Source organism: Oncorhynchus keta, chromosome 23, assembly GCF_023373465.1.
Source record: "Oncorhynchus keta strain PuntledgeMale-10-30-2019 chromosome 23, Oket_V2, whole genome shotgun sequence".
Classification (NCBI taxonomy): domain Eukaryota; kingdom Metazoa; phylum Chordata; class Actinopteri; order Salmoniformes; family Salmonidae; genus Oncorhynchus; species Oncorhynchus keta.
This window is the reverse complement of record NC_068443.1, coordinates 34,641,146-34,655,960: the sequence shown is the minus strand read 5'-3', so window position 1 is coordinate 34,655,960 and position 14,815 is coordinate 34,641,146. Positions and strand designations below refer to the sequence as shown.

At 44.3% G+C, this 14,815-nt stretch overlaps 1 protein-coding gene across 3 annotated transcripts in view; it reads right to left on the bottom strand.

Annotated features, from left to right (window-relative positions):
• LOC118402212 (protein FAM110B-like) overlaps positions 1-14,815 on the bottom strand; it is a 48,291-nt gene that overhangs the window by 10,120 nt on the left and 23,356 nt on the right. For 2 of the 3 annotated variants that reach the window (XM_035800230.2, XM_035800231.2), the window contains exon 2: positions 2,336-2,432. The exons of the other annotated variant lie outside the window; for it this stretch is intronic. The gene's annotated coding sequence lies outside the window, so the exon portion shown is untranslated. The remainder of the gene's footprint in view (positions 1-2,335; positions 2,433-14,815) is intronic. 3 annotated transcript variants of the gene reach the window in all.

Below are 14,815 nucleotides of genomic sequence, written 5' to 3'. Positions count from 1 at the left end.
TCTATCGCTCTGAGGAGATATTGACGGCAGCCAGGACACTGTGTCCTCGGTCAACAGACACTAAAATAGATCTGTAATAGATCTGTTGTTCTTGTACACTGCAGCTATCCCGTTACATCTTGGCCGTCCCCGCAGCGTAAATAAACGTTCAACCATCCAGTCTGAAAACTGTTTAGAATTTCAGTTAAATCTTACAACAGGAAAAGATTCTTTCAGGCCTTCCGCTATTTTTAGCAAATAGAGGAATCTCAGTCCGTTTAATTTGATGCTCGTTGGAAGAACGGAGCGAAGGCAGGCTAAAAACGTTCCGCGAAATGTGCCAGCGTTTCCATTAAAGCATATTTGTGCTGATACGACTACTAGCAGTCCTATGTTACTTATTTTGGATGATGAGATAATCGATGTTGATGGTACAGAAGGAGGTAAAGCTATGAATGAATCATCTGTGGTCCGAGGCAAACTGATGTAAAAGGGTAGACAGACAGGGTTTCTTAGAGAGACAAACACACACGCACCACAGTCTCTATGGGAATAACACATACGCTCACACACCCACACCACACGCGGTGACCCACTTTAAACTGAGTCTCATGTGGCAAAGTAGTGAGACTATCGTCCACAATACTGTGTACTACACCAAGTTGATGGATAACATTGTCACTCCTAGTCCCACAGGGTGTTGAGGCTTGGTCCCACTTTAAAACTAACTTAAAGGCTTTATATAGCATGCATAAAGTCAACAAGACCTTGATTAGATTTATCAGCAGTGTTAGAGGTGGGCTACACTCTTAGCACCTTTATTTCTATCTAGAACCAAAAAGGGTTCTTTGGCTGTCCCAATAGGAGAACCCTTTGAAGAACCCTTTTTGGTTCCACGTAGAACCCTTTCCACAGAGGGTCCTACATGGAAGAACCCCTTTGGAACCTTTTTTTCTAGGAGTGTAAAACCAAAGCCTACACACCCTGTAGGTCTCCAGTATCAGGATATAGGACTTTTTAATACGTGTACTGTTTGTGTGTAGTGGGGTTATGTGTACTCTCACCCTGGGTGATTTGACGACCCTCTCTATCCTAAATTAATTCTGACCATCTCTCCCTCTCCTCTCTACTTCTTGCACGCACAAACCTCCCTCCTCCACACACACACACACACACACACACACACACACACACAGGCTAGGTGAATGTGATCCCACCATCAGCAGGCCTAACAGCTACTGACAGATATTGCTAATGGGATGGCAGGGGAAGAGGCTGTTTTGGGACAGTTTGTTCGGCACAGACACTGCTTTACAACGCTGCCAGCACATCACCTTTGACAGCTTTATTCACGCCAGCAGTAATGTTCATTTACTCAAACTGGTCTGGGTGAATGCAGAGACTAGTCGGTGTAAGACTAATGGAATCAAACAGTGCATTGCTTAAACTTTACTGCGCCCGTTGGCTAATTCTGCATTTGTTATGGCGGACCGCTCTTCTGGAAAAGCATCGAGAGATATCGTATTCTGTCACTCACCACGTTGTAAGAGCGTGTAATGGAGTCGATAGCCTAGATTTACCCTTGCTTATCCATACTGATTTTAAGCCATAAAGACAGACTAGATGAACACAATTATTTTATATTTTATTTAACTAGGCAAGTCAGTTAAGAACAAATTCTTATTTACAATGACGGCCTACCAAAAGAGAAAAGGCCTCCTGCGGGGACGGGGGCTGGGATTTAAAAATAAATTATAATATAGGACAAAACACACATCGCGAGAAGAGAGACACCACAACACTACATAAAGAGAGACCTAAGACAACAACATAGCATGGAAGCAACACAAACATTATTGGGCACAGACAACAGCACAAAAGGGCAAGGAGGTGGCGACAACAATACACAACGCGAAGCAGCCACAACTGTCAGTAAGAGTGTCTACGCAAGTCCCATTCCAATATCATCAAGATGAGCGGACATGCTAGGTCTTCTACTGAATGAATACACCCTCTAAGACACACTAATTAACTATGTTTTATAGCTGCTGTACACCGCATAGCCTAGGAAGCACTAGGAAGCAGACTGCACTGTAGATAGGGCTAGACTTATATTACTATATAGCCTAACAAGCCTACCAAATCACAAAAGGTAGTCTATATTGTGTCTGCCCTACACAAAGATAATTTTGTAATTGATAGATCTGGTCCAATAGATGAACTAAGATGAAGTAGTCTAGTTTGAGGGAGGCTTGTGCAGCTGCATACCAGCAGGGGCTAGCAAGGCCGGCTGGCTAGACTCAGTTGAATCAGGTGTGTAGGCATGGATGGACACGGAGATGATGATGGGGCTCACCTGTTCAGAGCTCAGGTGTTGGCAGACTCTGGTCCATTGGCCAACTCTGAGTCCCCCTTGTCCTCCAACCGCTGCAGGTTGTCAGCAGGGGAAACAGCTGCGATAACACATACGTCTGGTTAGATCAGGAAACACTCTTAGGTGACACATAGGCTATATTGTACTAGAGGAATACTCCAGCTCTAAACAGCAACTAGTAGAATCGTTTTTAATTTAGGCTACTCAACAGATGGTGTGGGACATGGACTCATGTCATTAGACCATGAGGTCTGAAAAATCAATCGGACAAACTGAGTAAACTATCACCAACGAAATCCAAGAAACTCATAGGTCTATGGGTACAACCAAAGACAATATGAAGAGCGGAAGAAACTGCTTCTCCAATAGAAATCCCTGGTCACGCTGGTAGGTGCTGTCATGATGACGATGGCTAGCTGCGTTCATCCGCATGTCATCGGGTCTAACGGTCGTCTCGTGCCAACCTGCGCATGTGTAGGTCGTCAAATCAAAGTCACTCCTTCGATATAACGTTGTTTTTGACGAAAATGAAAACGTGTCAGTTTGTCACTTCCAAGAGGTTGGAGTAATAACATGTTCAACTACTAAAGCCTCTTAGGGATAAGTGAGACGTCTGCGTCCCACCTAGCCAACAGGAAATGGAAATGCGCAACGCCAAATGCTAATAGTACTCGCTACAACTCAAACTTTCATTAAAACACACATGCAGGGTACTGATTTAAAGCTACACTCGTTGTGAATCTAGCCAACAAGTCAGATTTTTAAAATGCTTTTCGGCGAAAGCATGAGAAGCTATTATCTGATAGCATGCAACACCCCGAAATACCTGAAGGGGACGTAAACAAAACAATTAGCATAGCCGGTGCTACACAAGAGAAATAAATAAAATATAAAACATTCATTACCTTTGACGAGCTTCTTTGTTGGCACTCCTATATGTCCCATAAACATCACAATTGGGTATTTTTCCCGATTAAATCCGTCCATGTATAACCAAAATGTCCATTTATGAAGCCCGTCTGATCCAGGAAAAAACTGCTTTACAAAACGCAACGTCATTTTTAAAAATGAACAAAGTTGCCTATAAAGTTTGACAAAACACTTCAAACTACTTTTGTAATCCAACTTTAGGTATTAGTAAACGTTAATAATCGATCAAATTGATCGCGGGCGATGTGTATTCAATAGCTCCACGTCTTGAAATGAATGGTTGATATTCTCTCTTCCAAAACATCCTGTCGTGTACCGGATGAAATCAAGTGTCTCTTCTTCATTTGACCAAGGAACAACTTCAAAGCAATTGCCAAGACTGGCGACATCGTGTGGAAGCTGTAGGACCTGTAAACTGGGAGGTATATATTTTCTCAGGCCATAGACAATACAGCCAACTGGCGGATTGATATTTTTTTCTTTTTGGTGAACAGTTTTCCTTGGGGTTTCGCCTGTTAAACACGTCCTGTTATAGTCACAGACATGGTTTAACCAGTTTTAGAAACTTCAGAGTGTTTTCTATCCACACATACTAATCATATGCATATACTATATTCCTGGCATGAGTAGCAGGACTTTGAAATTTTGCGTAATTTTTAACAAAATGTTGAAAAAAATAGTCCCGAGCCCTAAGAGGTTTTTTAAGACATTGGCTGGAATTTAGGTTGAGAAAATGAACAACTAAAGGAACGTTACACTTCTCTCATTGACTTCCCTAACCTGGTCTGTTTTGGTCTGCTTCGCAAGCGTTCCCGGGAAGTCTTGCGAAGTTGCACCTCTGGGTTTAGAAACTCTGTGATATACAACTACTGTGTCTTCATTATCACAACTCAGTCTAGTCAGGTTCAGTGACATAGTCCATCAACCACTCTCCTAGATGCAGATGCTCTCGCTGTGTGAGTAGCACTTGTGCAGACCGATCAGACACTAGCGCTGCGAGCTGTCTAGATGCAGGGAACAGAGATACATCAAACTCCAAAAGGAAGACGAAAAGCTCCACTCTGTCACCAGAGGCATTTCAGAAATCAAGTTAGACAACACATTTCACAGGGAATGTTGTGGATAGGTGCCAAGGCTTGCGTGTGACATTCTGAAAGCCTGTCACATTTCAAAGCTGAGTGATAGGCCTCAATCACAGGTCTTTAAAAAGTGAGATTATTTATCTGAAATCACAATCGTTCTGCACTGCAAAAAAACAGGGGAACTAGTGTGCTGGGCTGGAGGGAAGAAAGAGTGGGCTAGCACCATGCAAGGAGGCCCTCGAGGACTTCAGTTGCATACCCCGCTGGAAGAGAGGAGACATAGCCGGTGAAAGAGTACACTGTGTACTTAGTGCTCTACTCTTGAGAATCTACATCTGGAACATTGAGTGAAACAGTCACAGCGTAGTTATGTTTATTAGGATCCCCATTAGCTACTGCACAGCCACTCTTCCTGGGGTCCACATGAAACATACAAATACATGAACGGAGTACAGAACAGTTATAGACAAGAAAAACAAATAAGAGATATCTATTGAAAAGGCGCCAAGAGACGACAAAAATACTATTTACAATCGTATATTCATATTCTTATATACAGTGCAGTTAAATTAGATCTTTAGAAAGATGAGAGGCGCTCTGATACAATATGTTTATCTGTTTTGTAAAGCTAAACTTGCTTCTTGCCTGAGTAACCTCTGGTGGCAGAGCATTCCATGATGACATGGCTCTATACATTAAGTGTACAAAACATTAAGAACACCTGCTCTTTCCACAACAGACTGCCGAGGTGAAAGCTATGATCCCTTATTGATGTCACCTGTTAAATCCATCAGTGTAGATGAAGGGGAGGAGACAGGTTAAAGAATGATTTTTGAGCCTTGAGACAACTGAGACATGGATTGCGTGTGTCTCAATCAGAGGGTGAATGGGCAAGAGAAAAGATTTAAGTGCCTTTGAACGGGGTATGGTAGTAGGTGCCAGGCACACCGGTTTGAGTGTGTCAAGAACTGCAATGCTTGAGATTTGTTGTTATTTTTTTGTATTTTACCCCCTTTTTCAATCTTGTCTCATCGCTGCAACTCCCCACGGGCTCCACTACCCAAAGGACATCCAGGTAACTTCACACAACTGTGGGAAGCATTGGAGTCAACATGGGCCACCAACATGGGCCAGCATGGGTGCAACTCAATATATAAGGATGGGTGCAACTTGATATACTCAGTGTATATACACATACAGAATACAATGCATTCGGAAAGTGATCAGACCCCTTGACCTTTCCATATTTTGTTACATTATACTTATTCTAAAATGTATTAAATAAAATAATTCTCATCAATCTACACACAATACCCCATAATGACAAACCCAAAACAGGTTTTTAGAAATTTTAGCAAATGTATAAAGAAATAGGTACCTTATTTTACATAACTATTCAGACTCAAAATTGAGCTCAGGTGCATCCTGTTTCCATAGATCACTCTTGAGATGTTTCTACAACTTGATTGGAGTCCACCTGTGGTCAATTCAATTGATTGGACAGGAAAGGCACACACCAGTCTATATAAGGTCTCACAGTTGACAGTGCATGTCAGAGCAAAAACCAAGACATTGGGTCGAAGGGATTGTCTGTAGAGCTTCAAGACAGAATTGTGTTGAGGCACAGATCTGGGGAAGGGTGGCAAAACAATTCTGCAGCATTGAAGGTCCCCAAGAACACAGTGGTGTTCATCCTTCTTGGAAGCAGTTTGGAACCGCCAAAACTCTTCCTAGAGCTGGCCGCCAGGCCAAACTGAGCAATCGGGGGAGAAGAACCTTGGTCAGGGAGGTGACAAAGAACCTGATGATCACTCTGACAGAGCTCAGAGTTCCTCTATGGAAATAGGAGAGTATTCCAGAAGTACAACCACCGCTGCAGCACTCCACCAATCAGGTGTTTATGGTAGAGTGGCCAGATGGAAGACATTCTTCAGTAAAAAGGCACATGACAGCCTGCTTGGGGTTTGCCAAAAGGCACCTAAGACAATGAGAAACAAGATGAACTCTTTGGCCTGAATGTCACGTCTTGGCATTTGGCCAGAGCCCGGACTTGAACCCCATCAAACATCTCTGGAGACCTGAAAATAGCTGTGTAGCGACTCTCCCAGTCCAACCTGACAGAGCTTGAGAGGATCTGCAGAGAAGAATGGGAGACATTCCACAATAACAGGTGTGCCAAGCTTGTAGCGTCATACCCAAAAACACTCAAGGTTGTAATCGCTGCCAAAGGTGCTTCTACAAAAATACTGAATTTATATACATTTGCAACATTTAAAAAAATGAAAACTATGAAATAACACATGGAATCATGTAAAGCACCCCCACACCATCACACCTCCTCCATGCTTCACGGTGGGAACCAGACACGCAGAGATCAAACTTTGTGAAATTACATAGTTTATGTATTCACTATTATTCTACAATGTATAAAATAGTACAAATAAAGAAAAACCCTTGAAAGAGTAGGTGTGTCCAAACCTTTGACTGGTACTGTATGTTAGAACTTATTTTGAAGTTGGTATTTTGCAATTCAAAAATATATGTAATATTTTACAATGGTATATTCTAATTAAGCAATAAGGCACGAGGGGGTGGAGCTGGTATTGCTGACAGAGCAATACACTGAGTCAAGAATCAGGGATACCACGGCTACCATGGCTAAGTGCTGTATTCAGGCACGCCGCGTTGCGTCGTGCTAAAGAACAGCCCTTTACCGTGGTATATTGGCCATATACCACAAACCCCAGAGGTGCCTTATTGCTGTTATAAACTGGTTACCAACACAACTAGAGCAGTAAAAATACATGTTTTGTCATACCCATGGTATACAGTCTCTGATATACCACGGCTGTCAGCCAATCAGCATTCAGGGCTCGAACCACCTAGTTTATAATTAAGCATAACTTATTTTACTTTAGTTTCACATGGAGGACTTTTGAGAGAATGCAATTAAATCAAGAGAGTAAAATAGCAGTATGGACTATTTTGTTGACAAATAAGCCTAATAAGAAATACTTTTTCAATTTTGATGCAAATTAAGTAGGCTAAAGCTTTTTCAAATCTGTTCTCTAAATTTTGAAACAGTATGGTGGCATAGCCTCATATCCGTTCTTCTTCCCTCATAAGAAACAGCAGATTATCTCACACACTGCAAAGAGCACAGCCTCCACACAATTTGCCTCAGCATCCCACGATGCAGCAGTGTAGGCAGGGCTATTTATAAACAGGGTTCCTGGCAGACGCCCCCACACACGCACACACACGCTGCCTCACCTTGAGTCGCTAACCCGCCTGACTACATCTCACCCCACCTCATCCCCATCCCTAACATCTCACAGAATGCTGTGTGTGTCGGTGGTGTTAATTATGGCACAGGTGGAAAACAGAGAGGAGAGTAGCACTCCCCTCCCCTTCTTGACCCCACCTCCACAAAAACAGTCCCGGACAGTGGGAGTCATGGAAGAAATAAGGTGGCTGAATAATGTCCTTGATGTAGAAAAGCAGGTCCGGGATCTGTATCCCCAAACATTATTGAATGACCATGACTTTCAGCAGTGGGGATAATGAAACTGGCCCTAGGACTCACCCTTGGGGCACTCCATCTGATAGGTTATTGCTTAACTTTATCTACTTTGACTCTGCTGTTTTGCTACACACAACAGTAAGCCTAGTTGTCGGAGGGTCTGCCATTCAGGTGGTTAGGCCTACACTGACCCTTCCCTAAACCAGCAGGCCTCTGTGATCGCTTAATCTAGGCTAAATCTAATCTTGGCTGTAATGATTTTTCAGTGTACAATTAAAAACAATGTAGGCTAAAGGTTACTGTGACTTATGACTGTTTAGAACCGAGCAAGGCAGTGATCCTTTTTCAAGTTTTTGGTTTCACCGTAGCACCTGCTTCAACTATTCATGGTCTTGACAGAACTGGTTCAAAACCACAACTAGTGGAGTCAGGTGTTTAGTGTTCTGGAACAAAGGAGGTTGCACTACATGCACCATATGGCTCCCCAGAATGGTTGGCTTCCTCTGTTCCCTGTTCTAAACTCTAAAAAAGGTAGAAGATAGTAGGCCTACCTGATCAAATCCTAACCAAACGCAGAACTAACTTTGATCAGTAGCATTCTACTCTGTTCATAACAGCTTTCCTTGTCACAGTTAAATACATCCTGTTCTTAGCGACGATAGTCACAGTTGGGATACATTATCTGTTTGTTTACTAACACCAGCAGATGCAGAAAGGTGGGCGTGTTTGAAAATCCCTTCTTCTTGACTCAGTGGGCGATCAGTGTTTTGCTCTGTCAGCGATACCAGCTTATGGTACAGATACCAGTTTACAGTTACAGATTGACATGAAAGCCTTCCCTTGCCATAGATAGAACACTGTCTCAGATGAAAGCAAATGCATCCCAAATGCAAGAGAACTCGGCTGGCTAAAAGGAGAACTTCCAACCAGCCTCAGTGTCTAACAGTGGAAAATGTCATCCTCATCACCAGTGAGTGACAAACTTAGTCCACTGGTGTTTGTCCTCTTTTCTGACATTAGCCTAAACACACCAGGAGAATTTGGGGTCTTTGCTTTTTCTTCTTCTGCAGAAGCATGCTGCTACCTTGCTGCTTGCCTGGTAGCTGCCTGTTGGCCTCAGTATAGAGTGGAAAAACACTGTAGCACTGTAGCAGTGAAAACACTGAAGCAAGGAAGGAACATCTGGGATGATGCTCCGTTGGCCAACAGCGCCTAGCTAGCTACAGTACTTCAGGGTTTGGCAGCAGAGGGTGTGAACTGTGAGAAAGGAATGAGGGCTGCTTAGGATCTCCGAGGGAATGTTAAATCACGACTACTTTTTAAGGTGTTTGCCTCTTCGTCTAAACAGATACAGTTTCTGGGCTGATGGATGACACTGAACAATTTATCCCTGAATCCTGTGTTTTGAAGTAGGAAACAGTTTGAGTACGATAGTGGTTGGATTTGATAGATTGCTCTTTTTCATGGTTTTGATCAAAGGGGAGAATGTATTGTTTTAAAAAACGTGGAAAATAGAGTTTGAAATCGGCACCAAATCTCCAGTCATTAATATTGTTTTGAATTAGTGCTGTTTGAAGTTGATTCAGTTAAAAACAATTTACCAAGGTTTTTGATTTCAATAAAATACATTATGAAATATGACCTTGCAATTATTACAAAGCCAAATATTGTCTAACACAGAAGAAAACAATAAATGCCCCATGATGGTAGTGACTGCTCATTACTGTGTGCTTATCACCTATTAACCATCATTTATTCACATTATTTGAATACAATATTTCAGTTGTGTATATTCCTTTAATTATTTAATGACTTAATTTCATTTCTTAAAGTCATCATCTCATCTCTGCTAGCTAGCAGCTGCCTGTGCTGCAGAGCTGTCTGACTAAATCACTATTTCAGTGGTTCTTCAAAGTTGATAAGGCATACTTTTAAGCCTGCTGAATAACAAAAATCAATCAATTAGATGTATTGTCGGGTAGAGATACCTAAGCAACTGCTCTCTATCCATCGTGTCTATCACGCTTGCTCTCCTGGTCTGTCTGCAGGCTCGACACAGGCTTGCCCGGGCACGAACCGATGAGAACAGGCAGCTGTAGGCGCAACGGATTCTGGTCATTGTAGTTATTCAATGTGTTCTGCCCTAAAAGCTGAAATATGTAACTTTTTGGGAGACCCGACCAAATCCACATAGAAATGCGAGTTATAGATGTCACTCATTAAGAGCAAGTCTAAAAAACATTAGATGTGTTCTATGTGCACTATTTCTATGCTTCCCGTGATGTTTAGTTTTTGCGTATTTTACTTTTAGTTTTGTAGACAAGCTTCAAACAGTTGAAAATACAATGTTTTTGGTTATGGAAAATATATTTCACAGCGGTTTAGATGGTACAACTTTTAGTCTGACTCAGGAGGCATGCAAACCATTCACCTCTTCAGAGTATATTGCTCGCTAATATTCAATCCCAAAAAAGTAGACGAGCTCAGGGCGACGATCTCCTTCCAGAGACCCAGGGACTGTAACATACTTGGTTTCATGGAATCGTGGCTTTCTCTGGATATACTGTCTCCATTCATATAGCCAGCTGGGTCTTCATTACATTGTGCAAACAGGAATAAAGAACTCTCTGGGAAAAAGAAAGGCGGAGGTGTGATTGTGACTCATGGTGTGATTATGATAATGTACAGGAACTCAAGTCTGTTTGTTCACCCAACCTACAATACCTAACAATCAAATGCCAACCGCATTAACCTACAGAGAGAGAATACTCTTAGGTCATCATCACAGCAGTGTATATTCCCCCTCAAGCTGATCCCATGACGGCTCTCAAGGAACTACACTTTATGCAAACTGGAAACCGCAAATCCCGAGTCTGCATTTATTGTAGCTGGGGACTTTAATAAAGCAAATCTGAGAAACGCTACAGAAGTTAACCAACACATTGTCTGTGCTACCGTTCCATCATAAATTATCGAGTATTGCTACCCTCGCCTCCAGGATGTCTACAAGGCCCTCTCCCGCCCTCCCCTCGGTAAATCAGAAGGCAGAAACTCAAACAGGAAGTATTTCATTGTTCATTTTTTAAAATGTAACCGTTACTTAACTAGACAAGTCAGCTAAGAACAAATTCTTCTTTACAATTATGGCCTAACGTGAACAGTGGGTTAACTGCCTTGTTCGGGGGCAGAACGACAGATTTTTACCTTGTCAGTTCAGGGATTCTATCAAATAACCTTTCGGTTACAGGCCCAATGCTCTAACCACTAGGCTACCTGCAGCCCCAAGTACCCGTGGTAAGGACTGTTCAACGCTGGTCTGACCAATCGGAATCCATGCTTCAAGATTGTTTTGATCACAGACTGTGACATGTTCCAGGTTGCCTCTGAGAATAACATCAACGCATACACTGACACAGTAACTGAGTTAATCAGAAAGTGTATAGGGGATGGTGTTCCCTATCCCACCTGGAAAACAGGAATTCCTATGCAAGACTGCTGTTCATTGACTACAGCTCAGCCTTCAACACCATAGTACCCTCCCTGCTCAATATTAAGCTCCGGGCCCTGCATCTGAACCCCGCCCTGTGCAACTGTGTCCTGGACTTACTGACGGGCCACCCCTAGGTGGTGAAGATAGTACAGTTTTTTTTGTTGCCTATGCTGATACTAAACACAGAGGGTTGGTCACTGTCACTAGCCGGCTACCACCCGGTTACTCAACCCTGCACCTTAGAGGCTTCTGCCTATGTACATAGACATGGAACACTGGTCACTTTAATAATGTTTACACTTCACATGTATACATACATACATACATACATACATACATACATACATACATACATACATACATACATACATACATACATACATACATACAAAGTATGTGGACACCCCTTCAATTTAGTAAATTCGTAAATTTATCCTATCCTAGGTATTCCTTAAAGAGGTGGGGTTTCAGGTGTCTCCGGAAGGTGGTGATTGACTCTGCTGTCCTGGCGTCGTGAGGGAGTTTGTTCCACCATTGGGGGGCCAGAGCAGCGAACAGTTTTGACTGGGCTGAGCGGGAACTGTACTTCCTCAGTGGTAGGGAGGCGAGCAGGCCAGAGGTGGATGAAAGCAGTGCCCTTGTTTGGGTGTAGGGCCTGATCAGAGCCTGGAGGTACTGAGGTGCCGTTCCCCTCACAGCTCCGTAGGCAAGCACCATGGTCTTGTAGCGGATGCGAGCTTCAACTGGAAGCCAGTGGAGAGAGCGGAGGAGCGGGGTGACGTGAGAGAACTTGGGAAGGTTGAACACCAGACGGGCTGCGGCGTTCTGGATGAGTTGTAGGGGTTTAATGGCACAGGCAGGAGCCCAGCCAACAGCGAGTTGCAGTAATCCAGACGGGAGATGACAAGTGCCTGGATTAGGACCTGCGCCGCTTCCTGTGTGAGGCAGGGTCGTACTCTGCGGATGTTGTAGAGCATGAACCTACAGGAACGGGCCACCGCCTTGATGTTAGTTGAGAACGACAGGGTGTTGTCCAGGATCACGCCAAGGTTCTTAGCGCTCTGGGAGGAGGACACAATGGAGGTGTCAACCGTGATGGCGAGATCATGGAACGGGCAGTCCTTCCCCGGGAGGAAGAGCAGCTCCGTCTTGCCGAGGTTCAGCTTGAGGTGGTGATCCGTCATCCACACTGATATGTCTGCCAGACATGCAGAGATGCGATTCGCCACCTGGTCATCAGAAGGGGGAAAGGAGAAGATTAATTGTGTGTCGTCTGCATAGCAATGATAGGAGAGACCATGTGAGGTTATGACAGAGCCAAGTGACTTGGTGTATAGCGAGAATAGGAGAGGGCCTAGAACAGAGCCCTGGGGGACACCAGTGGTGAGAGCGCGTGGTGAGGAGACAGATTCTCGCCACGCCACCTGGTAGGAGCGACCTGTCAGGTAGGACGCAATCCAAGCGTGGGCCGCGCCGGAGATGCCCAACTCGGAGAGGGTGGAGAGGAGGATCTGATGGTTCCGGCCTGGAGGATAGGGGACATAGAGAGTCAAAGGATGCAGAAAGGGAGGAGAGGAGGGTTGAGGAGGCAGAATCAGGAGATAGGTTGGAGAAGGTTTGAGCAGAGGGAAGAGATGATAGGATGGAAGAGGAGAGAGTAGCGGGGGAGAGAGAGCGAAGGTTGGGACGGCGCGATACCATCCGAGTAGGGGCAGTGTGGGAAGTGTTGGATGAGAGCGAGAGGAAAAGGATACACGGTAGTGGTCGGAGACTTGGAGGGGAGTTGCAATGAGGTTAGTGGAAGAACAGCATCTAGTAAAGATGAGGTCGAGCGTATTGCCTGCCTTGTGAGTAGGGGGGAAGGTGAGAGGGTGAGGTCAAAAGAGGAGAGGAGTGGAAAGAAGGAGGCAGAGAGGAATGAGTCAAAGGTAGACGTGGGGAGGTTAAAGTCGCCCAGAACTGTGAGAGGTGAGCCGTCCTCAGGAAAGGAGCTTATCAAGGCATCAAGCTCATTGATGAACTCTCCGAGGGGACCTGGAGGGCGATAAATGATAAGGATGTTAAGCTTGAAAGGGCTGGTAACTGTGACAGCATGGAATTCAAAGGAGGCGATAGACAGATGGGTAAGGGGAGAAAGAGAGAATGACCACTTGGGAGAGATGAGGATCCCGGTGCCACCACCCCGCTGACCAGAAGCTCTCGGGGTGTGCGAGAACACGTGGGCGGACGAGGAGAGAGCAGTAGGAGTAGCAGTGTTATCTGTGGTGATCCATGTTTCCGTCAGTGCCAAGAAGTCGAGGGACTGGAGGGAGGCATAGGCTGAGATGAACTCAGATCGGCAGTTCCAGAGGCTACCGGAGACCTGGAACTCCACGTGGGTCATGCGCGCTGGGACCACCAGATTAGGGTGGCCGCGGCCACGCGGTGTGGAGCGTTTGTATGGTCTGTGTATTTCAGCTACAGCTGTCGCTAATAGATGGATACAAATCAAGCTCTCAGGCATGCAATCTCCATAGACAGACATTGGCAGTAAAATGGCCTTACTGTAGAGATCAGTGACTTTCAACGTGGCACCATCATAGGAGGCCACCTTTCCAACAAGTCAGTTCATCAAATTTCTGCCCTGACGGAGCTGCCCCGGTCAACTGTAAGTGCTGTTATTGTGAAGTGGAAACGTATAGGAGCAACAACGGCTCAGCCGCGAGATGGTAGGCTACACAAGCTCACAGAACAGGACCACTGAAGCGCGTAAAAATCAAACTGCCTCTGGAAGCGGCTTCAGCACAAGAACTGTTCACTGGGAGCTTCATGAAATGGGTTTCCATAGCCGAGCAGCCGCACACAAGCCTAAGATCACCATGCTCAATGCCAAGCGTCTGTTCAGTTTGGCCATGAGGCCAACTAGAGAAAGAGTCAAAACTTCTTCCATTTAAGAATGATGGAGGTGACTGTGTTCTCGGAGACCTTCAATGCTACAGACATTATCTGGTGCCCTTCAACCACATTGGCTTGGTTTTTGCTCCGACATGCACTGTCAACAGTGGGACCATATATAGACAGGTGTGTGCCTTTCCAAATCATGTCCAATCAATTGAATTTACCACAGGTGGACTCCAAGTTGCAGAAACATCTCAAGGATGATCAATGGAAACAGGATGCACCGGAGCTCAATTTTGGTCTCATAGCAAAGGGTCTCAATACTATTGTAAATGTGATATTAAATATTAGGAAGGCAGTTCGTAATGTTTTGTACAATAAATATAATATAATATATTATATATATTATACACACATACACACTGTAAAAAAAGAAACAAATAAACACATTTTAAAAAGTAGCCACCCTTTGCCTTGATGACAGCTGTGCACACTCTTGGCATTCTCTCAACCAGCTTCCTAAGGTAGTCACCCTGAATGCATTTCAATTAACAGGTGTG